The sequence below is a fragment of the Haliaeetus albicilla genome, chromosome 20, assembly GCF_947461875.1.
Source record: "Haliaeetus albicilla chromosome 20, bHalAlb1.1, whole genome shotgun sequence".
NCBI classification, from domain to species: Eukaryota; Metazoa; Chordata; class Aves; order Accipitriformes; family Accipitridae; genus Haliaeetus; species Haliaeetus albicilla.
The window spans coordinates 22,692,113-22,718,350 of record NC_091502.1 but is presented as its reverse complement, the minus strand read 5'-3'; the positions used below and the strand labels follow the sequence as shown (position 1 = coordinate 22,718,350).

Here is a 26,238-nt window from a genome sequence, read left to right as displayed (position 1 = left end):
CCTAAAGAAGGAAAAAGTCCTGAAAGCCACACTAAACCAGAGGCCATAAACCAAAGGAGACATCCATAAAAGTAAATGGCTGAAAACAGAAGACCTTAAGTATATGATTAAGAATGTTACTGAAAAGCCCTGGTAGCATGGTAGTATGGTTTTAGAGGATAGCAATTTGTCACACATACTTGAAATACTCCACTGGGTTGAAGAAGTTTGCAGTCTAGAAGCTAGGAGCCTTTTTTAGACTTTCTTCTGAAGTCAGGGAGAGCAGAAAAATGCTTTGGATAATGACTGAAAAGTTGCCCTCTGGAGGCAAGTCAAGGGAGACTATACTCCTAACATGAATGTCTCAATCAAAATAGTCCTGGGTTCATCTAACCTAAACACCTAAATCACCTTTTCACAATTATTCAGCGCTTTCCACTCATGGCCTCCTATGTGGGTTCATGTCCTAAAGGTGAAGTACACTTTCTTTATAACTGGTTTAAAAGAACTGAATTTTAAAACTCACTCCATGTAGCAGCCAGAGATATAACAAATGTGCAGCTTCAACAAACATAAAAGATATAGGAGTTAGTATCTCCATGCTTCTTCTGAAATCCTGCTATGAGAATTAAGCTTCTGTATTTTTTAATAGGAATTTCTTCTTTATTTAAAAATGAGCAGCAATGGGATTTATAAGATTAGGCAATCAAGGTTTTAAGTGGTGTTTATATATTATTATTTTTTAGCCGGGGTGCCATCTTTAAAATTAAATTTTTAATAACCTTTCAGACTTATAGCCTTAGGGAAATAATTTCCTTAACAGTGGTTCAAAGGTTTAATGTCACAGTAAAGGCTTTGAAATATTATGTGATCCCTTTCATTCTAGAAAATTAGCATTTAAAAAAAAATAATATATCAAAGTAAAAATACTAATGAGGAAAAGATATGGAGCCCAGCTCCAAAACAAGACAGGATGATGGGGAAATAAACTCAGTTATGACAATACTTTTGTGAGATTTCTTCTGTGTTTTCTGATCTGTAACAGTTCCAAAATCTTCACAATCAGGGTGAAAAAATTGATGATTTAGGAATGTGAGAGGGGGCAGTTACTCTGAACTTCACCTCCAAGTGAAGACTAGGCAAAACTTAGACCTTGGGGGCATTCTCCCTCCCCTCCATTCCATGACCGATGTCCAGCCCAGATCTATTATGGTGGCAATCCATCAGTGAATATGGAAATAAACTCAAAGATGAGATACGGTAGAGCTTTTGGAAGGTTATATCCCTTTCAAAGTAATACAGTTATTCTGGCCCTAAGCCTCTGCCTAACACTAAGTTTTTTCAGACATTTCTTATTTGATCAAATTTCAGCAGATATTCAGTTACCTATGCTAGTTCTGGATTTCAAATACTGCTTTTATTTCTCAGGATAAGGTCACTGTTATTTGTGAAAGCAGGAGAATTATTTTGGGTTTCAAACCCCTTTCCAGAAAATTACTGAACCTCTTGGATTGAAATTGTAGGACTGTGCATTCTTTGTCAGTTATTGATGTCTTTTTTTTTTCTAAAACAGAAAAATAGCCCCACTAATTAAAGTTTGTTCATGTTGTAAATATATGAAAACAGACTTTTAAAAGATTTATCTGGCAACTTCTTTAATAGCTTTCAGCTGACCTATAAACATTTAGAAAGTCCATTCCAGAGTTGATCTGCATTCCTGAATGACAGGAAATAGACTTCAGTTATCATGATACTGCTCACACTCCTGTGAAGCAGGTTGGGTGATAGTAGATTGCCCAAAATAATAACAATGGTATAAAAATGATAATATCAAAAAAGTCAGCTACCTGCTTCAAGTAGACTTGAATGTTGAAATATTAAATGTATGCTCAGCAAGAAAATAGAAAACATGAATTATCCTTCATATTTTCCTGTCTCTCATATGGACTGTTGCATAATTTTAATTAATAATTCTATAACAAACTTTGATGTCAATAGAGATTTTACAGCATTTGTGCCAGTGGTAGTGGGCATACACCAAAATCCAGCAAATTGCTATTTACTTTCAAGGTTTGTGTATGGTCTCTTTTTTTTTATTCTCTTCACTTTCCACATTGCAAATAACTGACTCTCTAATATGGATTATCCACAAATCTGTTATCACAAGAACAGCAGGAATAGCTGAAAAACAAGTGTAAATTCTGGAGAGACTGCCACCTGTCTTCTTTATTTGAACTGCTAGGAAAAGCTTTGTAAATAGTGCTAAATAAATGAAAGATTTCAATGCTTATTCAGAGCTAAACCCAGTAGACGAAGAGATGGTTCAAGACAGGAAGAGGAGTTCAAGGAAAAAAAAGGAAATCATATTGGTCAGTTGGATTCATACTGTTCCCACAAAAGGACTGCATAACCAGGTATCAACAAAAATAATACTAAAAAAATATATTAATAACAGACTAACACGTTGCTTCATATATAAGAGATTATTATATTTTCCAATTTACTGCCTAAATTTTTGCACATTAAACAGAAGTCATTGCTTTCAGTGGAGGTGGGCTACTCCATCTTCAAAACCAAGGTATAAATAATAAACTTGGCCTATGGGCCAAGTGGGAAGAAAAGAGGTGTAATCTACAAACAAATCAACAAGATTCTGCTTTTTCTGCATGCTGGATGTTGATGGGAATATCACAAAAGAAAGAGGAAAAAAATTTGCAACTTTGTTTCCAAATTAAAATATTCAAAACCTTTGAGGCTCTCTCAGAACAGTTTTATGTTTTTTTATTTTGTTTTTTTTCCCCTAGCCATACAATAACAAAGGAGAGGAAGGGAGGGAGAGGAAGAGAAAGAGAAAAAAGAGAGCACAAAACCAAGAGAGGTGGAGACAGACCCATTCCATCTCTTTTGGAATTAGAAGGAACGGTCTGTGTTTCTATTCATAAGTCAGGAAACTTGTCTAAATCTCATATTATTTTGGTGGACAAATCTTTTTCCATAGAAAAGCAATGTTAACAAAATTTTTTTCTTGTTTTTCTTTTTTCCCCATGGTAAGTTTCCTGTTCTTTTTGAGCAAGCTTTTAGACATGCTAGAAACAATGCAATACTTAAACCTCTTTTTATTTTCAGCATGTTTATTCCCATGACAAAAATGAAAAGCAAGTAAATATTTGGTTTACTAACAAAACCAAAGTGAAAATAGATTTTCAATGCAAACTTTCCTTGATGGAAAAGTATCAACAATTTTTTCCGCTTTCTATTAGCAGGCCTTTTTCATCCTGTTTACCCCCCTGGGTCTCTTCCAGATGGAAACAAGTGGGATAATCAATAAATGAAACTGCTCAGCATGGCTGCCAGATTTTAAATATTAAAATCCAGGCCTGAGAGAGAAATCATGTGTGCACATGTAAGTGTGCATGAATAAGTAAGTCCAATATCTCAGACACTGGCCAGGCTATCTAGTGCTACTTTATGCCTGAACGTTACCCAGCACACCTGGCGTAGGACCTAGTGCATACTCGTGATTTATCCACAAATTTGCTATAGCCACTTTTGTGGCTGACATCACCCCGCCTCCTGTATCGGTATAAATTTGCTTTCCATGATTGCAACCAGTTGCTGCAAAAAATGATTTTGAAAAAAAGTTATGTAAGGAAAGTACAGCCAGTATGGGGTCTGACTGTATAAAGCAGGATAGCCCAGATCACATTAAGAATTTTGGCAGCTCTCCCATTCAGCTCTCTGCTAGTAAGCATCATCTGATATGGGGGCCATAAGCAACTGATTAAGAGCTTGCTTTCTCATACCAATCTTCCACTAAAAATATCTTTGAGGATCTATTTTATGTTGAAGGAGAAATTCCAAGATATCTTGTGTATGTCAATGAAATTCATTGCATGAATTTTGGAGTAGGAAAAAGAAATAACTGAAGACAAGCCAAATGATGATCTCAGAAGGCTCTATGTAAAGCTTAATGGCTTCTCTGGAATAACCTCAAGTTTATGTAAGTGTCACATAGATCAGACTTTCATATTAAATCTGACATTTTTCAACACAAAATCATCCAAGAAGAAAAAAAAAATCCATTTATTTTGATCACCCCACACACAAACACAAACTTTGCTGTTATTTTACAAGCTCATCTCAGCTTTGCATCCTCTTTTGCAAGGCCATAGGGGAGGATGGGTTGGATAATTTCCTCCAGCATCAATTGGCTTGAGCGTGCAAAGCAAAATGGGATACATGCACTTCTTCCTAGACCTCTCCCACTCTGTTGCATATGATTATGTTTAAAGAATGAAGAAAATAAACAGCAAAAGATGTTTCTGGCTCACTGAGATTAACCAAATTCAATTATTCTGCCCACATTATTTTGGGCAATGCAATAAAAACAAGAGCATAAAATAGACACACCTCATCAAGGTTATGACATATAGTCACTCAGCATCCTGCTATTAGTCATTCTAACTACAAGTAATCTACCAGCACAGACTGCAATAGAAGGGTAATTTTTTACTATCTTTTTTTCCCAGTACAGAAGTTCATGCTTCTCTGATCATCTTACAAAAGGGCAAGATTGTCTACAAAGAAGGTCAAGTCTGTCTCTTTTTCAAACATGGGTACTGCGATGCTTTGACCATTCAGCACAGAATTTAAACTAAGTCAACAGGTTTAAAGACAAGTATGTGTCTTTACTCCTCCACTGCTGCATGCATAATGGCTTTCATTGCACTCAGGATCACAGCATGGTCACCATTTAACCTCATTACTTTCTAAAGCATTTTGAGAGATGCTCCGAGCTCACAATGGTGCTACATAAAGCTGTCTCCTCACTCTAAGGTTAGCTGGCAATTTAAGCAATATAGGATGAGTGTTCTATATTGAAAAGAAAGATAAATCAGTGGTTAGAAGGAGAAGCCAGCAGAGGGGATTGTGTGGTCTCTTCTCACATTTCATTGCGCCTTGGTGGCTGACTGCAAGGAATATGTTTGTAGACTAGATGGAAAATACTATTTGTGGTTTCAACAGTGAAAGACTTCAAAATATGTCCCTGCACTTTGGCTTTGTATCACCTAAAGAGTTCATTGTTTTTTTCTGAATTGTCAGAGCAAAGGGGAGAAATACAGTGAAAGCAATACCTAGTAGACATCACTCCCATTCCCCACTATGCCATGGTGTCTTCCCAGTGTCCTTCATCCTCCCTCACTACTCAGCACCTGAAGTTCAGATATTCTGCACTGGAAATCTCTGTGTCCCTGGAGATTTATCTTCAGGATCACCATAAAGTATCAATAGATTTCTTTCCACAATTATTTCTCTGGCCCCATGTAATCTCTCTGAGGTAAAAGGCAAATCTGAATCCATTTCTGTATTGTCTTTCATCCCCCTACTGCTCCCCCCATGTCTCCTCTGGACTTTTAAGAATGAAGATAATATGTATCAGATTCCCTCAGTAACGCCTTAGATTTTAGAATACAAAGGAGAAATTAGAGGATTATGGTAATGCCACATATTCAGTACTGTCCTGCAATTGAATGCATCTCTCTCTTTATATAAAATAAAACAAGTCCTTATTAATTGAAGAAAAATGCAATCCATTTCCATGGAGGAAGAAAAGATTAAAGATGTAAGAACATGACCACAGCTTTAACTGAGACATGGAAAACCCACAGAGCAAAACCGAAAAAAACGAGAAGCAGAAAACACCAAACAAAAATCTCCGGTGTAAGAGATTTATTTATTTTTCCCCAGCAGCAGAGGAGATTATGTGTGCTGGAGAGAGATGCAGTTTCAGCTTCGCTTCAGCAGCTGTAGCCTCGTCTTTGACAAATTCAAGAAACATAAACCAAGAGTGGTGACATTGTAAGGGTGAAATTACAGAGCATAAAACAGAGCGATGACATCGGAATGAATATTGTTCCTGACTTGCATTGGAGTAGTGAAGGTGTAAAAAAAAAGGTTACAGTTTGTCTAGTGCCTGACATTTTTCTCCGTTTGGGACATCCTCATCACCAGTGCCAGTGCAATGACCTTGTATGAGAATTTTTAGCAGAATGGTGGACTCGAAGGGTAGAGTGTTAAAATGCAATTATAAGTCAGTTACATATTCTTGCGTTCACCTAGCTTGCTTCATCAATGTTCACATTAATTTTATTCACAAGCTACCTTCCTCACTGTTTTTTTTACCTACTTGAAAAGAGCAGAAGTCTTCCTGATATATGAGTCACTACTACACACTGTCAGCTCTCAAAAGACAAGGAAAGAAAAGAGAGAAAAAAAAAAAAGAAAAAGGTAATGAAATTTTGCCACTCTTCAGCTCTGGATTAGTTCCAGACTCCCCAATTAACACCATTGTCATTTAAGTAAATGCCAGCTTCTGCAGAGATTTTTATTTATTAGCCTTTTTCTCATTTCAATAGTCATTTATAAGTTAACATATAATGTGTTACAGTCACATAAGAGAGTATGTGGCAAAGCATAGCATCAACACAAAAATTATTTCAAAAGTTAAGCTGCAGGAAATTGAACGTTAACCTCCTTCATGAATATTGTGGATTTTAATGGATTTCTCTAGCAACTTGCAACTGATTTAAGGCTTTCAGTTTTAGCTGTTGTCTTAGAAGCATGAAACATCCATTGGTGAAACTGTTAAAATAATTTTGTTGAGTTTCTAGAAACAAAAAACCTCCACAAATTACAAGTCATGTCTATAAGTCTTGGCCAGGGCAGCTACCCCTTTTCAAACACACCTATAAAATTGCTCCCTTTGCCTTGACTTCACTTAGCTTCTTGCCTTGCTATTCCAGCTCCTTATTTTCAGCCCTGTATTCTGTCTCTAACTATGGTCATTTATTTAGTGATTGCAGTAATCCAACCTTAGTATATTGAATGTAATCACTGAATCAAAGACTTCTTTTCTCCTGAGGGAACACCTCTTAATAAGAGGGCTGCTTGCCCTTCCGGATAATCTGGATACTTTGACAGCATGTCACCTTTTATTTACTCTCATTTTGTTAATCTGTGGTGATAATGACATACAAGCATGTGCCTTCAGTTTGAAAATTCTTCTGCAGTCCTATGTTACAATGTTATGATTCTTAGAGATGATATTTTATAATTACAAACCTAGTTAAAAGTAAGAATAAATTAGGATAAACCCAGACGGTCAATCAGGAATTAGGCTAAAAGTTTTGTTTTGTTGTTTGTTTGTTTGGGTTTTTTTTAATAGACTAATCTTTAATTTAGCATGGTACTTTGTTTTAGTATATTTAATTGGTATTAAAAGTGTTTGACTGCATCAACATAAAGTGCACAATTAACACTAATTAGTTTTCTACCATTTACAACTAAGAAAATCTTTCCCATCCTTGATATAAGAAACTATTTGGAAGTCCAGGCACTGCATTTTGTAATGGGTATTTAATTATTAGTACAGCTAAATGTTCCTTTCTATTTTACAATATAGAATCCCAATATATTTTTAGTCTCACATCCAGGCTTCTGGCTATAATAGCACCTCTATTCTGTCAGTGATCCACAAGGATGGTTATAGTCCTCAGAAATAAATTGACAAGTCCAATGGGAATGACTAAAAAGCAAAAGATGATCAATACTGAGTGTCTGCACCTAAGAAAAATCTCTTGGCCACAACCCTTTTACCAAGGAAAGTACCAAAATACCTTTTAAGAAGATGCCACCCACTGTGCAAACAGAATTTATTCAGGAACTGTTGTCGTCTACAGAAATAGGACGTAGTAAAGCTTTTAACAAGATGAGTTGTCATTTTTCTTGCATTACTCTTCAAGATTCACTTTTTTCCAGATTTGTGTACCATGAGATACTGGTGAACATAGTGACTAACTAGTAAATAGGAGTCCAGTCATAACCATGAGCACACTACTACACAGAGGCAAGGAGCATGGAAGGATGATGCATCTATAACTACTGTAAGATCTATTACTATGTTGGAACCTCTCCTTTTATACATGTAGATAAAGAGGTTTGTTCATCACGTTTTGTTTAGGACAGAGATATGATGTGACAAAGTAAGAAGTAACTTATCTGGCATCCTTTGATTCAGAAATTCACTCCCTGTTGGAGTAATTGTCTATGTTTTCCTCAAGGCAGATTGCAAGGTACTGTCCTAGATCACATTAGGATAAACATTTCTTCTTCATTAAGTTTTCTAGTTAGAAATCTGTTCTTTAACTACAGACAAAAGCTTTAAATTACTAAAAGCAGAAGAGGTACTGATTAGTGGCTTCATTAGGAATGACTGGTTTCTCTGGCTGTCAAAATGTCAAGTTACTTGCATTAAAGAAACTAATAGATTTCTGCTTGCCATGTCGTTAGCAGAGACATGAGCTAATTTGAAGAATAAACATTTCCTTTGCACATTTTACTTGTTAATCTTTCAAGTTCATTTCAGGTACTTATCCTATTGCTCATTTTTCATATTCAAGCTGGAATGGAGTCAAGTGACTCATTTGTGCCTAGTTTCAGGGTTTTCTTTTCTTTTGAACATGAAAAGCCAAGAAATATTTTTTTCTAAAAACATAGAAGAGCATTAGAAATTCTAAATTCCGATTTCACAACTAACTTGGTCCTAGAACACAATGAATTTTACATTTTAAAGTAAAACTGGTGAATTTAAATTATACCTTTAAGAAAAAAAATCTGCAAAATACAGAACATGTTTTATTTTTCATTTCAGGATCAAAACCCCAACTTGTGGGGGGGAGGGGGAGGGGAGTGAGCGAGCGGCTGTGTGGTGCTTAGTTGCTGACCGGGGTTAAACCACAACACACACAAAACCAGAAAAAGCGAAATAGTTAACAATTTTCTTCTTCCCTCCCTTTGAAGATACTTCTAATTCAAAATTGACCTTATTTTGAGTGGTTCAGATCAGATAACATCCATGGGTACCTTCCAACCAAATCCACTGTAAGATTCTGTGATTTACATGCTCTAAGTATGAAACAAGTCTATGTTTAATTATTCTTTCACTGGAAACTAAGAAGGATTGATAATTTTTCAAATTTCAACAGATGAAATAACTGAATTTTTCCACCAAATATATAAGCCTCCATAATTTATGAACAAGAGCCATCCTTTACTGACTGATAGAATATGCAAAATGCTTGACTCAATGAAAAAATAAACTTATAGCACACAACGTGATACCAGAAGATGTATATTCATTAACCTGAGATAATATCCTGAAAGTCATTAAAAATATTGTTGTCTAGTATTTTTCTGATTTAAAGGATAAAGAATTATTTTGATAGTTTTATAAGAATGATCAAAATTAATAATTTAAATATTGAGTAGAAAACTACAATGCTGATCAGATAACTTACTTTGCATCATGTTTATCATCTTGGTCTAAATCTTGGAAATACTTATACTTTTCTATGTCAGCATAGAAAAAAAACCAGAGGTGAATTCCAGATTCTTTGCTTTAGCTCAGAGAGATAAAGAAGTTGCAAAAAGATTGAAGAAAGTTAGCTGGAAACTGAATTTGTCCTCATTTCAAAGTTAGTCATACTGGAAAACTCTTGAATGCTGCATCTCCACACCACTAGTGCCTCTGATTTTCCTTCTCATGTACCAAGAACTTGTCTTCACATAGCAGGGAAAGCGTTGAGAATGCACACAGGACACCTAACCTGAGCTCGAAAGCTCAAGCAAAGAAAATTATATTTGCACAAAGGAATGAGAAAAAATCATCAGCAAAAGCCAAAATCTTAGCAACTGGTCCAGGGCTCAAACACTCAGTTTCCCAGATGCTAATGCACTTTTGAGCAAACAGATTATGCTGCATGGTCTGCGAGAAGCCAGTCACTTCTCATAAGGTTCCCTCTCCAAGGACAAGAGCATAATGTACTCAGCCAGAGCAGGGCAAATATTGTCAAATATCTACTACAAAATTCTTCTGAAAGTGAGAGGTCCTTGATCCCTCAAGGACTGCTAGTGGCAACGCTGCATTTGCTAGGAGTAGTTTATAGGGCAAGACTTCAGCATTCTGCATTAAGCTGGAATGTGTTTCATGTGCAAGATTAACAGACTCCTTCCTAAAAAGATACTGATATGTCAGGAGGTCTGAAACTGCAGGTATTAAGCTTCTAGATTTTACCACATTTGTGTAGCCACGATTTGCAATGCAGTCATCATTACAACTTAAGTACTCTGTGCCTGATTTTTATATGCATGTCTGATGCATGGAAATTAGCAGAAAGATAAAAAACCCAACACACAAATGGGTGAGAAGAGGAGATGGTCACAAACCTTTGTTTTCACTCCAGGAGGCTGAACAGCCTTGAGTTTAATTGTGGTCAACGGAGAAAGATCAACATCTCCAAAGGGCAATGCTGAAAATTAGGTTCCTGCTCTGAAACTGTCCCTATTTCACAGAGGAATCTTCCTCCATCCACTAAATAGAGCAGGACTCATGAGAGTATGGCCTCATTGCTTTTGGGGAATATCACTGAAATAATTAAATAAACATACATCTGCAATGACTGTGCAGACAGATGTGTCTCCACTTTCAGGGGGTAACTCTTTTCTTTTGGTTGAGTGGAGTTTTTTTGTTTGCTAACTTTTTTCTAGATCAGTTATGAGATATATTGATATACTGTATTGAGTTTGTGTGGAAAGGTTTTCATAGCAGAGGGGGTGCAGGGGTGGCTTCTGTGAGAAGCTGCTAGAAGCTTCCCCCGTGTTGGACAGAGCCAATGCCAGCCGGCTCCAAGACAGACCTGCTGCAGGCAAGGCTGAGCCCATCAGTGACAGTGGTAGCGCCTCTGGGAGAACAGAGTGAAGAAGCGGAAAAAGTTGTTGCACAACAGAAACTGCAGCCAGAGAGAGGAGTGAGGACATGTGAGAGGAACAGCCCTGCAGCCCCCCAGGTCAGTGCAGAAGGAGGGAAGGAGATGCTCCAGGCGCTGGAGCAGAGATTCCCCTGCAGCCCGTGGGGAAGACCCTGGTGAGGCAGGCTGTCCCCCTGCAGCCCAGGGAGGTCCACAGGGGAGCAGATCTCCACCTGCAGCCCGGGGAGGACCCCATGCTGGAGCAGGGGGATGCCCGAAGGAGGCTGGGACCCCGTGGGAAGCCCACACTGGAGCAGGCTCCTGGCAGGACCTGTAGCCCCACGGAGAGAGAGAGGAGCCCACGCTGGAGCAGGTTTTCTGGCAGGACTTGTGACCCTGCGGGGGACCCACGCTGGAGCAGTCTGGGCCTGAAGGACTGCAGCCCGGGGAAGGGACCCCCCCTCTGGAGCAGTTCATGAAAAACTGCAGCCCTTGGGAAAGACCCACATTGGAGAAGTTCATGGAGAACTGTTCCCTGTGGGAGGGACCCCACGCTGCAGCAGAGGAAGAGTGTGAAGAGGAAGGATCAGCAGAGACAACATATGATGAACTGACCGCAACCCACATTCCCTGTCCCCTGCATCGCTCAGGGGAAGGAGGTAGAGAAAATCAGTAAGAAGGGAGGTGTGGGAGGGAAGTGTTTTAAGATTTGGTTCTATTTCTCATTACCCTACTCTGATTGCATTGGTAATATATTAAACTAATTTCCTCAAGTTAAGTCTGTTTTGCCCATGACAGTAATTGCTGAGTGATCTCTCCCTGTCCTTCTCTCGACCCACGAGCTTTTCATCATATTTTTCCTCCCTTGTCCAGCTGAGGAGGTGGAGTGATCGAGCGGCTTTGGTGGGCATCTGGCACCCACCCACCACATATACAATAGCGGCATTTAGCCTGACAAGATTTCTGCATGCACCAGACACAGACTGAAGACATCAGTACATTCAATATAGGATAAACTATTCTGCTAGATGCAGTCATGACACAGCTCGAGCCATGTAATAATGTGACAGATTAGGAACCCAACAAGGCATTGGGAAGGAGGATGAGATCATTATGCAGTTACACATTTTACCTTAGCTTATGGGATGTCTTTCATACTGTTTTCCTCAGGGGGGTTAATCTGTAAATACAGCTTGTCTTCCCTCTGTGGTCATCTAACCCTCTGACAGAAGCTTTACATGCCGATAAATTTTTCTTGTTCCCTATCTTTTCTTTTTGTGCTATGCCCATAATTTTAAGATGACTCCATCCGTACTGCTTACAGAGATGTGTTCCAATCCTGTCAGTGAATGAGGTCATGTTTTGACCAGGCAAAAACAATTTTTTCTCTACTACATTGTTGAATAAGTTAAAACCTCAGTGCAGTCAAATCATATGAAGTGTTCATTTTAACTTTTGATATAGTCTTTGTGAAGGGTCTTGAAATGCAGAACCAGATTGCAGCATGACTCTTATAGACTGAATGTATCCCTTTGGTTTTACATTTATCTTTCCTACCCCTCCTCCTCTGCAAAACTCAATTAAGAAGTACTTATCTGCCTGTTCCAATTACTTCAGTACTTAAGTGGAGGATACAAAGGATATTTTTCTAGAAGGAATAGTGTAGAATTTTATTAGTGACCTTAACAGCATTTTAGAGGTAGAAACATAATACTTCAGAATTTCAAAGCTGAGTCTTGTGTCTTTGAACCCATGTCACTCCTACTGATGGTTTTAGAAGAGAGAAGACAATCATTTCATCGTACCTTTCTGCAAATTCTATGCAACAGCAGAAGACAATTCAGTATAAAATCCTTGAGAGAAGTGGAAGGAGACATGCTGCTATCCATTTTAGTAAGAAATACAAAAAAGAAATCAATCCAAGACGGACTAGAGATAACAACCCAACATTTGCTAAAAATTATTTGGTAAGATTTATCAAATGAGATATTTTTGCTTAATTAAAAAAGTACTTTTTAAAAAGGTAAAAGAGACTGAGATTTTTCTAAAAAAATAAAAAAGGAAAATTCATTAAAACAAATAGGTGTCTCAATGAACTTTGTATCCCATGCCTCAGATATTAGAATTGTTTTGTGGTCCCACTCTAGGTACAGTTATGCATTTCAGCAAGAAAGGTTTGGAAAGAAAAGAAGAGCTTACCTATGTCAACAATTTCCGTAGCTGCATCAATCACGTCTTCACTTCAGAGTCATCGATAGATTAATGTTGTCCGGAGGACTACAGTGTCCTGTAATGACAAGTTATAAATCATATGAAAAAAGAATCTATCACGTTCAGACAATGATAACATAGCATAGCCCTAACTGGGATCCAGAACACTTGTTCATTTACCGTTTCTACACAGATGCCTACAAGGCATACATTACTTTTGTATATTGTATCTATATAACTAAGAAGTGGAAAGAAAATTTACATTGTAATATGGGTAAAATTTATTCAGAGGTTAAGTTTTAACCTTGACATTAAATTGCTGATGGGTTTTTTTTGTGTGTGTGTTGTTTTGGGGTTTTTTTACAAGAGCTAAAGGAAGAGGAATAATCCAATTAAGACATTATAATATCCCTAATTATCTAAAATATATTTTTCTATGTCGTGTTAATATTTTGAGGTAAAATATCTTGAAGTGTTATTGTCATTTTGATATAAAGTAAAAATTGTTCTCCGGCCATGGTAGCATGTAAAGATAATGCCTCACTTCTAATATCAAGAGATACCAAACATAGGTATGAGAGGACTGTATTAATAAATAAATAAAAAAATAAATCCAGTTTTACTACTGGAAAAAAAAATTAGCATAAGCCTGGAGAGAAAAAAGAAAAGGGAATCTATCTCTGCAATGGTTAAACTGATAAAGGGGACTCAAGTTCTCTTCTTTTTAATTCACATCTCAGACTTCAGCATTGGTCTTTGACATTTATGTTAAGTAAGTGCTGCAACAGTGAGTTGTTTAACTATTCTGGGCTGAAATTCAGCAGTTCATCTGTCTGTCTCTTACACACATAGATGCAAATTCAGTTCTGGACTAAAGAAACCTTCCAGGATAAAAGTTTTGTTAGAATGGGCATATTTCGACAGAGGACTTTGTTTCAGTGGAAATGGATTTTCTTCAACAGGAAAGTTGTCAGAAAATTTACAACCAGCATTAAACATGAAGCTTCGACTTCTACTGATCCCAAACCACAAGGCAGTCTAATTAAACTTCAAATCACTGTAATTAAGATTTGGCAAGAACTCTATAGTCATGACAAGTGCAAGCAAAGTACTTCTTTTTGGATTTCCAGATCAATCATGGGGATACAGACCCCACCCTCCCCCCTTTATTTTGTTGAATGATGAATTGGCATTTTCAAATCTCCACTGCTTTTAACATCTCATTGTCTACCTAGGAGTCTTTAATGTTCTCAGACTAACCCTGCAATCCCCGAATTACAGTCCTAGAACATTTTAGGTTGGAGGGGACCTCTGGAGGTCATCTAGTGCAACCACAGATCAGGTCCTACTTCAATATTCTTTCAAACTGCTTCTTTTATGGTACACCACTCTACAGATTTCATGAACCGTTCATTTACATTGTGCACACAATTGCATCACGGACCACACACCCTATTTTATTATTTTGCAGGTATACTGCATGACAGGATTAAGAGAAAAATGAGATCAGGTACTGAAACACAGAATAGAATACTAGAAACAAAGGAGCAGAATCATTTTAGCCTTTAAAAGTTGAATCAAAATTATCTTGGGACTCCCCAAGTCCAATGAAAATTTCCCAAATAAGACCTTTTTTTCAAAATAAAGTATGTTTTCCCATGTTTCCACCAAGTCGTGTAGATCATTGGTTGGCTTCCTGTTGATACCTGCCTCCAGTTTTGACTATACAGAGACCCTAGGGCTGCTATGCCCCTATATATCTTCAGCACCTTCAATATCTACCTTTAGTTAGAAAGGATAAACCTGGGCCTTATGTCTTCATGAACACTTGGATTCCTTCTTATTTCATAAGATAATGAAGCTGGATATATTTCACATAAGTAATTTTTCTTTCTTCCAGGTATTTTTACCATTGTACAGTTTTAGAATACCTCCAACTATGCAGATTAACACCAATAAGTGGAATCTACATGTTGTATTATTTTCCACTAAGTAAGAGGACATGCACAAAATAAAAACTAGAAAAATTGTTTTGTACTATTCTAGAAATTATATGACTGGTGTTTCTTCTCCAATGTTCTGACATTTTGGAAAGAAGCTTATTTTCCTTCTTTCCACCATCATTCAAATAACTCTAAGCAAACTGCTGTGCATCGTATCACTCACTTTTGTAATTTGCAGGCATTTACAACCACTAAAAACAGTGCCACCCACAGAGAAGACTGCTGTTGAATTATGCAAGAGCAAGCCACATATTTCAGCCTGAATGAGGGAAGTAAGAGCTGTGTTGGATATGAAGAACACATATCAGGTTCAGAGGTCTGTAATTAATCTTGTCAGTGCATGAAGCAGGCTAACCTGTGTGTAGGAACACAATATCTTGTCACATTTCTCTTCTATGAATGCAGAGCCAACCATGGACATCTGGGATTCGAATCCATTAAAGTGATTGGACATAGTTTTGGTCAAGTTCTTGAATATTATATTGCATTCTTAGAAGTATTAAATATTTACATCATTGGTTCATAAATGTTGTACAGAAAACAAGTAAATGGAATTCATTTTTATTACCTAGCCTACAAGGAAGAATACAGATATTTCTAGAAGAGAGTTCCATCCTGCTATCAGTGTAAGGAGAGATATTTGCTCTGAGGTTGATCATAGTGTGTCTGACTGATGGATAGGAAAGTCAATACAGCTCCCATAAATACATTTTTAAAACAATATCATCCTTGTTTTATACACCCAGCGCAATAGCGTAATTGAATACATTTACTTCTAGAACCTGTTAACACTCAAGATACATGTAGTGAATTTGTCTCAAAATAAATTAAAATAGATTAGTTTCTTTTATTGACATTGGCAAATGTACAAATGCCATACATGATGATTATGATGATTCTTACACAAAGAAAAACTATAACGAAGCATGCTGCAAAGGCCACTGCTGTTAGTAGGGCTCACTCGGTTGATTGCATGGAGCCTTCACTGAGAAGTCCAACAGTAGGTATTTTTTAAGGAAATTAATTGTTATTATTAAAAAGACCTAAATTTCCCTTCGATGTTGCACAAAAGAAATATTCTGACTGCAACTATAAGTGTCTAGTTTAAGTTCCTTAATGGAAACAAATAGGTACCTCAAAAGGACCATTCATACATGATTTTTTTATTGACTTTAGTGGTCTACATCAGAGAGAACCTAAAAGATAAGGTTAGGGAAAGCATTTAATTTTTGGTGACTGAAGGGAGACATGAGAAATGCCACCTGTGCTACTTATGCTGGGAATGCAGGAAGATTTTTGGTGTTAGAAAGCTCTTTCAGTAAAGACTATTATAAAAAAAAAACCCACACAAAAAACTGTATACAAAACTGAAGTACTGTGATTGTGTATAGCACTGTGCAGTTTCATAGGAAAAAATGAACTTGCCATGGTTACATTCACAAATAGAGAATTGTACTGATCTTTCTACAAAGGTACATTTTAAATGATATGGCTTGAATATATCAGTAAGGTTGTTTGTTGGTGGGGTTTTTTTTCCTAGAGAGGAATAAAATACAAAAAAGGAAAGAAAGGAGTCATCCCGGAGATAATTAATTTGGAAGTCAAGTTTGTACAAAAGTCTCCAATAGTCTTAAATATTTCCATCAAAAGTTCTACTTCTACTAGAAAGCAAAACTAATTAAAAAAAAAAAGGCAAAAAAAATGTTGAACAGCTTATTTGGAAATGAACATTCTGTTCCTCACATTCTTTAAAACTTTACATTCTAGTATAAATTAAACTATCACAACAATATGTGTAAATTTTGTCAGATTATAATGTTTTGATTGAGACTTTTATCTTCCTTCTGAAATTGAATATAGTTTACAAATCTTGAAATCATTGCCAAAGCTCTAGCTTTCACAGTACATCAGGATATCCTGCGATGATGTTCTGGACATGGCTGAAAGGTGGACTTCTGAGTTTTGTGTCACTTTTCAGTGTCTCAGCAGTTAAAGAGCTGATTATCTTAAGACATTCAGCTTCCCACACGACAATATACATGGTACCTTTGAGTTTTTACCCATACATGGCTCCAGTGAACCAGTATAAGCATCTATTCAGACTTTCAAGAACTATGTAAAGTAGCAAAGTAATTTTATAGTTTTTTAAATTAGTCACCAAGATGGTAGAATCAGACTTTCCCAGTCCACTAAAATTTCATGCAAAGTTAACATTTGTAACTGATCCTGCTGATAACTGTAGCCTTTGAGCACCTATTAAGTCATCTGAGACAAAATCAATCTTTTTACAAAAGTCTCCTATGAGCTCCATCCTTCAGGATTGCCAACCCTGTAGAATAGATTTCTATTTAAATTTCTCCTCTGCTTTCAAAAAACGGAGTATGAACAAGATCAGAAACATACGTTCCCAGGTGCCAATTTCCCCAGCTCTAATAGAGATAATAAAGTGAAAAGTGAAAAAGATAAGGTAATTACCACTACTTTTTCTTAGCTTTTAGAGCAGGTTATGAAAGTATGATTTACTGCCTGTTCCAATTATTAGAGTGATTCTCAGTTACAGGAAGAAGCCTATGTTTCTTGCATGTACAAATATTTAGATTAATTTCAGAATTTTTGGAAGCAATAATACACTTCATAAGCAATGATATATTTCTATATTAAGATTAGAACTGAACCTTGAGTTGATTCTCTTGCTTGCTTCCAATGATTTCAGTGGGACTGCAATTTCATTTTCCTTGACACATTGGTCTGGACAGCCACACTTGCTCAGTAAAAGCAAAGGAAAGCTAAGTGCATGAGTAAGAAAAATCTTAGTTTTTTAAATCAGGCACTTTCAGTTGTCATAAAGTGGGATCAGTGCATTTGGGACTGGAAAAAGGACAAGGAAAGAGGGAGATGAGACAGTTGAGGAACAACCCAGATCTTCTGTTCGAAGAAGCATGGAGAATGTAGTAAAGCTTTTCTTCAGCAAAACCAACCATTTGCCAATCACTCCTGCACATAGTTAGTAGTGATCTTGAGTTCAAAAGGGAAACCCTGCATATAGAAAGTTATCCAAGTATTAAAGTGATGTCAAAGACCCACATTTGTTTGAGCTCTAAGCTGCCCAAATGTCATATCAAAAACTCTCCAAGCCTTGAAACCACTTTTTTATTTTGTGGGAAAGGAAATTTTTAATGGCCCAATTTCTTGCTTCCACAAACATGTTTAATAACTTCTGAATTTCTGAACACAGAAAAATATAGTTAATGACCTAAGAAAGCAATTTAAATAACAGTTTAAAACTTTAGCCTGCTCTGTAATGTTTCTTAGTAATTTAATTGAAGCATTTTTACCTCATTAATTATTAAATGAATCTATTTTCCTTACAACTTGGAATCTTACTGACCCAGTCTATGTGGAATTTAAAAGTTGCAGCTACCTTGCACATATAGCGATAAAAAGGAGTTATGAAGTGCAGAGCTGACTAGTTGTTTTAAAGTACAAACCTTTCCAAGTGAGATTGCTTGGTCACCTCTGGTCATCAAGGAGCACCAATGGTACGGATGGGGTGAGTCTTGATTTAAGGTACTGCAGTTCTTTAACCAGTGCATGAAGTAGACCCTTAGCACAAGCAAGAGGAGACACTAAATATGTGTTCAGTGTACTAATTCAAAGCTAAATATATGAAAGAACTTAATTTCTGAGGCTGACAATGGTCCTTTGCATTGTATTCACTACAGCGCAGGTGTATTGCAGAGATGGACTCAAAGTTATCATATGTACAACTAATTTTCAAACAGAATAATTGTAAAACAGATATAGGCACAGTTTAATAGAGCTGTACTATGCTTTTACAGAGTGAATCTGTTTCTCTGCTCAGTGCTCTAGTTTTGAGCACTTTCACTGAAGTTGGGCAAGCTGCTGAAACAAAATTGTACAACCAGCTCTTTAGATTCCATTTTTTCATTTACATGATGGGGTTCTTTTTCTAGTAAACAAGTAACTGGGGAAACAAGAAAATCTCTACAGGTAACATTCTTCACAGTTTTGCACTTATTTATGTGAATGACTGGCTGTTTTAGGCATAGATTTGCTGAGAAAAGAGAATTAAAGAGAAGCTGGAGATAAAAGGATGTGGTTTCTTCATCAGCTTCCAAAGTCCTGGTGCAACTATGCTAGTTTAGAGACACATAAAATTTGGAGTCAGGCACCTCTGTAAGAACTGTATATTCAGCAGTGTTATATACTGAACCTATCCTTTTTTTCCTTCCCCCCCCCACCCCCGAAATAATTCTTTAGCCAAAATGAAGGATAAAGATTGGAGGAAAGACATATTAAAAAAATAAAAATGATATGTTAAGCCATGATGTCCTCTCCTGGCAAATGATCTTCCTATCCCCAAGCCTTCATTTAGCAAAATGGGTTATAGCATGACAAAAAAATTCCCCCTTGGAATCAAAATGGTAGAAAAAAGTCTGAATTTCCTAAACAGGTCTTAACTATTATATTTCCTTCTCATAACAGACTTAGGAGTTCCCAGGCCACTGTATACAGCTTTACCTAAGGGACACGAATGAACTTTTATACTTTAATATTTTCTTAAGCAACCTTTGAGATCGCAGCTCCATTCTGTCAGGCATTGAACAAATACACAGGTGGAGATAGTTCCTGACCTAGAAACCATATACTCCAAATAGAAAGAAAAATAAGAGCAATAATACATAATACTATGATTATTGCTGTATAGTAACTCAGCTGTGGAACTGGAACAAAACCCAGTTATATCAGGTGAGATCAAAAGATCTAAGCTACTAGAACATGTAATAAAGGACATATACTAGAGAACAGTCTAAACTAGTGCAGCTCCACTGCAATACTTCTCGACACACAGTCATCCAGCCTCCTGTGTATCAGAACTTCCTGAGCCACAGGTGGTGCCTTTGTGTTAAATATCCCTGGATTAATTTTTGTCTTCAATAAATTAGTCCAAATGAATTATTTTAAAGCCTATGTAACCTTTAGAAATGCATGTTGCCGGTACCTGGATGAGTACCACATAAGGTAGCCAACACTGCTGTAGATATGAGTGCTGTATCATCCTGGGATTTCAATACCTTAAAGACTGAGGAACAGGACTCTGCCTGCTAGGAACTGATGATTTTTCCTTTCCCTCAAGTGTCTGAATTCCTCATCACTATTTTATGCAAAGCACCTCCGTGGTAGTACTTGATGGGATGATACAGTCAAGGATCATACTTTTACTGTACCTGGTGTTGAACCTTTTGATATTTAAAGAGTATCTGGAATACTTCCCAGTCTATACATCTGCCCATATAATTTAGATTTTGGCAAATAAGGTTTCACTGGGATGCTACAAGGATGATTAGGAACCTTAGTACCAATACTACACCACTTTCACTCTCTGTCAAACCACCATGGGCTGTACTTTAAAGAAAATCAGGCAGATGGCTGGATGGTCAACAAATATGCGATGAAACACTTCTAGATATTTGCAGTTTAACATGTGCTAGTGTTTATCCATCTGTAGAACAAGCCACCTGCCAGTTGTTTGAGTGATATGACTGGCTAAGCATTGCTAAGCACTCTGTAATAACAGCAACAATAATAAGGAAAAAAAAAAAAGTTGTATACAAGGTGTGCACACTGATGACTTTTGCAGACAAAAAGCACAAATTAAGACTTAGAAGAAAGCAATCTTATGTTGCCAAAATATTTATTCATGACATGCATTATCTGCACAATTCAGACACACGTATACCACTACCATATTACAAAATTTGCTGACAAGATGTAGAAAAGGCCATAACACTATAGCATCTATGCACTTTCTTCGTTACTATGCTGAGGTAGAAGTACATGAATACATTTTCAAAACTAGTTATATAGCTGATTGTCAGCAGTTCATTCTCTAGCATTTCTGCTGCATATCCTTCATTCAATTAACCCCAGAGCCATCAACATTTGGAGGCAAATGTGAAAATAAAATCTTTGCAGCATGTGATGGAAGCAGACATCATTTAGTAATACATGTGTCTACAGCAGTAATGATACCTCACTAGAAAGATCAACTGGCCTCAAATCATAAACGGACTTGTGACATTAGGTAATTCTCCTAGTTCTATTACAGATTAAGTGTCTGTACAAGGCTTTAAAAATCCTCCCAGTTCCTGTTTTGGGAAGAATTCAGCAAATCTCTCCATGGTCTGAACACACTTTGAAACTTTAATCACGTGAACCATTTCTATTTGTATTAATAAAATTCTGTATCTGTATTCATAAAAGCAGAAGCATTTTTGCATGTCTCATAGCATGGTCTAAGATCCTTTGTGCTAGAGTACACAAAAATTAAATATTCTTTTGTACAGGCATTTTTGGCACTCACAGCACATGCAAGTATTAATGGGCTGATGCTCAGTGACAAACTCAGAACACTTCTCCCTATTTCTTTTCAGATTACGTTGAAGATAAAGCAAACACTGCCCATCTCCATCTACTCTTTCCTTAGAATAAGGAAGATTACAGACAGAAAAATGCCTAAGAGACATGTATTCCTAAAAGCTGAATTCTTCCACGGCAGTCTGCAAAACAGATGTTGGGGTTTCTCCAGTAACATCAATTCAAACACAGTGCATACAAGTTCATTTAGATCTGCATTCCCATATTCTTTGTTTGATACAGATGCCCTGTGCCAAGAATACAAACTGTTCAGCTGCCAAAAGCAGGCACCCACAACACATTCAAATGAAATCTTAAGAAGCACTGGAAAAATAAAAAGTTATGTCCAGGCATACAGAAGCCTCATTATTATTATAAGCTCTGCCCACTCTTGCAGAGAGCCTTCTTATCTATAAATCTCCACCAATAGTTTCTTTTCTAAACCCCATTATATATTATTCATTACTACACTCAAAGTCCCCAGTCAGGATGTTATTATGTTTTAGAACTATGCTGATGATTTTCCTCAACTCTCTGAATTCAGAGGTACAGGGGGAAAAGACTTGGTTGTATTGCCAAGTTTATTGCAGTGTAGAGGGTTGTGAAGCACCGAAAGGATACAGCCGCTTTATTTCTTTTCCTCCCAGTGTTGGACCTTTCCTGCCAAACTGTGAGAGCAGGATTATGCAGCTGCTAGAGCTCCCCAGTCAGAGGAAAGGCTCTCTGCATTTCCAATCTGCACATTTCTGTTAGCAGATGCTTGGCTTGGTACATTTTATGCTGTGCAGATCAAACCACAACAAACAGGTCTTGAATAGAATTACCAGTTTTGCAACTCCACTGGAGAGGTCTTTGGCTGCTAGCAATTTCCATATTTGTTAGCTCTACCCAGTCGTAACAGACTCCTCCAAATAAAGAGAGGATTACCCAATATTGATCTGTTGCCTGCCAAACTCTAGCCCAGGTCAGACTGAAATAGCAGAGATGTAATTCTCTGAAATGGGGGTCTTAAAATGAAATTGCAATAATATTAGTTTGCTAAAGTAATATTATACATGCATTAGAAACAGAGCAACAATCTGAAAAATTAGCATAAAAAAATGGAGTCGTACAGCACAAGAGCACAGTGTTCAATGGCTGGAAATGTCTACACTTTCAATTTTTGCATTAAAGATGCTAGGACAAACCTTCAGTTTTGCAAGGTCTTGCCCAACTCAAAGAAATTAATATTCAAGTGAGATTCTTCAATATAACTACCTCACACATAATGAACACAAAAGCACCTCAGTGAATACCTGAATTTTACTTTAGTATCATACTCTCCTGCTGAAAAAAAAAGAAATTTAATTTGCATTGTGGATGGGTGTCCTTTGCTTGGGCTGGTGCTGAACCTTAAGGATTCTAGCATGCCTCTTATGTCTAGTCTGAAATCACAACTTTATACATATACGTTTACCTCACTGTCTGAGAGACATGAACAAAACATAATTGTGTTCTGAAGTTTGTTTAACTGTAGGAATGTGTGGGGTCTGAGAGCAGGGAGTATAATGAACTGAAAATTCACATAAAGAGAAGAGTGCTGTGGGTGAAGGGTGAGGAAGAGGCTGCTTTCACAAAACATGGTATGTCCACCTGCACAAGGTCTGGGGCAGGTTAGAGTTGCCTTGTGCTATCTGAGCCCAAACAGAGCATTTCCCGTAAGGAAAATTTCACCTATCTCCTCTGTGGGAGTTTCCAAAATAAGCTATTCCACAAATGAGGTTTAGTGGTCTAGGGAAGAAAGAATTATTATCCCTTATAAGCTTCTTTCTACAACAAGTTGCAGTCATGTTGTTTGTGTTGAAATACAGGTTTGGGAAAAAAGAAACAAGCAAACAAACAAACAAAAAAGCTCAATCCTCTGTCCGCCAAATATTTAGAGTTAGAGAAAGGAAAAAAAAAATCCATTGCTAATGTTTATGACAAATGAAGAAGAGAGAAGACAGAAAGATTTCTGAGACTGGAAGCATCTATTTTGGTTTTGCAATAAAGTTGGCAAAATACAGTAGGAGACACAACTATTTAGTTCTCATTACGTTTTTATGAACAGATAACATCAAAGGCAAAATAAGGAAGCACAGTGGAAAAGAAAAGATTTTGAACTAGAAGGAAATTTAGCAGAAGGAGCAGTAGTATGGCTCCTTCACTGGTACAGGAGGACCCTCTGAACAATGAACTGGTGGCAATAAGGTAGCAACTAATAAGGAAGCACATGTAAGGAGCAGGAGTTTAGTTTAATTTGGGAAAATAGGAGGATCAGCATGAGAATGGCTGCAGGTTTTGCATTAGGTATTTTAGAGCAGACAGTGTTGCCATAATGGGAAGCATGAAGAGACATAAGTGAACCAGGAAGGAAGAGGTGCAGAATTTGTTCATATGTCTAAAGACACCCTGGGGGCCAACACCAAGAATAACAACAAATCCAATTTGTATTACGGAAAAGCCAATGACAGCTGAAAGTTATTAGGAAAAGGCTGTCTGGTGAAATCACTAAGGATCTGGGTATCCAGGTGTGCCCATTTGGGGCCTTGGTGGATAAATCTATATACCTAAGCCAAACAGAAAAAGGGCAGAGGCTCTTCAACGGTCCAACATCATCCATACCATCAGATTGTTAATATAGTTCCTGCAGTTGTAGCCCAAGTTGAATACCTGTCTTCCAAACAGTGTCTGGGGATGGTCTGAAGTTGGCCCAGGCCAGGGGCATTTGGAGATGCCCAACAGAGGCAATAGAGCCCCCCGCTCCCCAACCAGTACAGATCCCCCCGGAGCTGGCCTTGGACACACAGGGCATCCAATCACTGCTCCTGGATCCTGGATCCTCACTCTGCCCAGGTACCTCACACCTACATACACACACACACACACACAAACGCAACTTGATGGGTGTCACACCTGGACAATGCTCATACCGTTGTTACCTAATGCAGTGCAATTTGTTAAGTAAATGTGAAAAGGACATGTTCTGTGCACATACCAACAAAGAGAATCAGATTTCAGGTCATAAAAAATCAGCTATGGGGAAAAAAAAGAAGCAGATAATATGAATATGAGCATCTGAATTCATTTCAGATTCAGAGAGTTGCTATTAAGGTTCTTCAAGAAAGTAAAGTATTTAGGATAATGAAAAACATATTGCAGTTGTTCTTAGTTTCATTTGTTTACTGCTTTCACAAACTACTCCAAAGAACTCGTTAATGGAAACTAATTGGAACAGGTTTCATGTCCATGTCCAGTTTCTTTTATAATTGCTGAAGTCATTGATTTGGCATGAAACAGCTCCTATTTAATCTGTCTGATTAAAAAGGGCACTTTCTCTTGCTGTATTCATTGGAGTGGAAATGAATTGTTCGCTGTCGTGCACCAGGCTGTTCCCTTCATTTGATAAACCAAAGGATTAGGCAAATTTAGTCAAGGAGTCTTGAGGACTCTTCCCTCCCTCTATTCCCCTCGTACCATGAGGTGAAACACTGTACCGATTATGAGACCTCTTTTTAATTTTTTGATTACATGAATTAATTGGACTGTCAGACTGGACTGAATTTATCCAAGTTAATTCTTCAGTAAATTATTTTCATGTAACTATGTTCCTTATTTGAAAGGAGGATGCAAATTTCTTTGTCTTAAAGAAAAGCTCAATACAGAACGCAAGAAAGTGTTTCATTCATGAATATCCCTTCTTTTATGATAAAAATTAGAAGTGTGGGGCTGGAGAGCCCTGGTCTGCTACTGTCTGACAAATGATTTAAACATTAACAGCAACTGCGTGAAGTGGGAGAAAACTATGGGGTTTATTCGGGGGTGCACTGTACCAGTGGTATTACTGCAAAACTGGAAAGGAGCAGAGAGGTCAGGCCTGAAAAAGCTATGAGGTTATCATCAGGACAACTCAGAAAAACTACCGCACGGTGAACAAGCAAACTCTGGCTTCAGGTATGCTATTTATACACAAAGGCCACGTGTTGCAAAGAACTTAGGGGAAGAAAAACCTTTCACACAAAGTTCTGCAGCAGGACGCGCCAGAGACGTTATAACAAACCTCTTCTAGGACCTGTGCGCTTTTGGGATGCTCTTGGGACTCTGAAGTCCTCTGCAACCAAACGTGGCTCTGTATCCTCACAGCTCTGCCCTGTACCATCCTCCCACCTCCCACACTGTGTTTCCATCTTGGAAACACAAAGCACAAGGCTGAGGCTGCACAGCAGCTTTCGGTGCAACTCAAAACCTAGGAGAGGAACCTACAGACGGGTCAAAATCACTACCATTAACATGAGTGGGTAATTGCGTGGCACTGCATCACAGACATCACTGCTTGTGCGCATCACCTCTGAAATATGGAATAGGTCATTAGGCAGTGCTTAGAGAAAAATTAAAAAGAATGAATAACGTTTCATCTTTTTTTCCACCCAAAGACCAAAGGAAAAACTGTGCGTGGAACAGCAAAACTATAACAGTCTCAACCAACTTCAGGTGTCACAAAAAGAAATAACCTTTTATTTTTTTCCTTGTTTATTTGCTTTTCCTGGCTAAAGATCCACAAATGATCTCCCTGCTGGTAAATTAATAGGTGTTTTTTTCTAGGAAACAGACACAAACTACATTTTCTGGAATTGAAAAGTTCCCCCTCATTTTTTCCACTTCCCATAGAAGAAGTAAGTCATGATTTCCATGCCTAAAAAAATCACAGCAATTGCAGGTCCAAGAAGCATGAGCATTTGCAGAAGCAGCTAGAAGTCCACACAAAGCAACCATAATGTAACTTT

General features: G+C 37.5%; 1 long non-coding RNA gene across 1 annotated transcript in view; it reads right to left on the bottom strand.

The window, feature by feature from the left end:
- Positions 1–12,982: 12,982 nt before the first annotated feature.
- LOC138690125 (uncharacterized) overlaps positions 12,983–26,238 on the bottom strand; it is a 391,704-nt gene continuing 378,448 nt past the window's right edge. Inside the window, exon 3 of the long non-coding RNA XR_011328921.1 lies at positions 12,983–13,071. This is a non-coding gene — a long non-coding RNA (uncharacterized lncRNA). The remainder of the gene's footprint in view (positions 13,072–26,238) is intronic.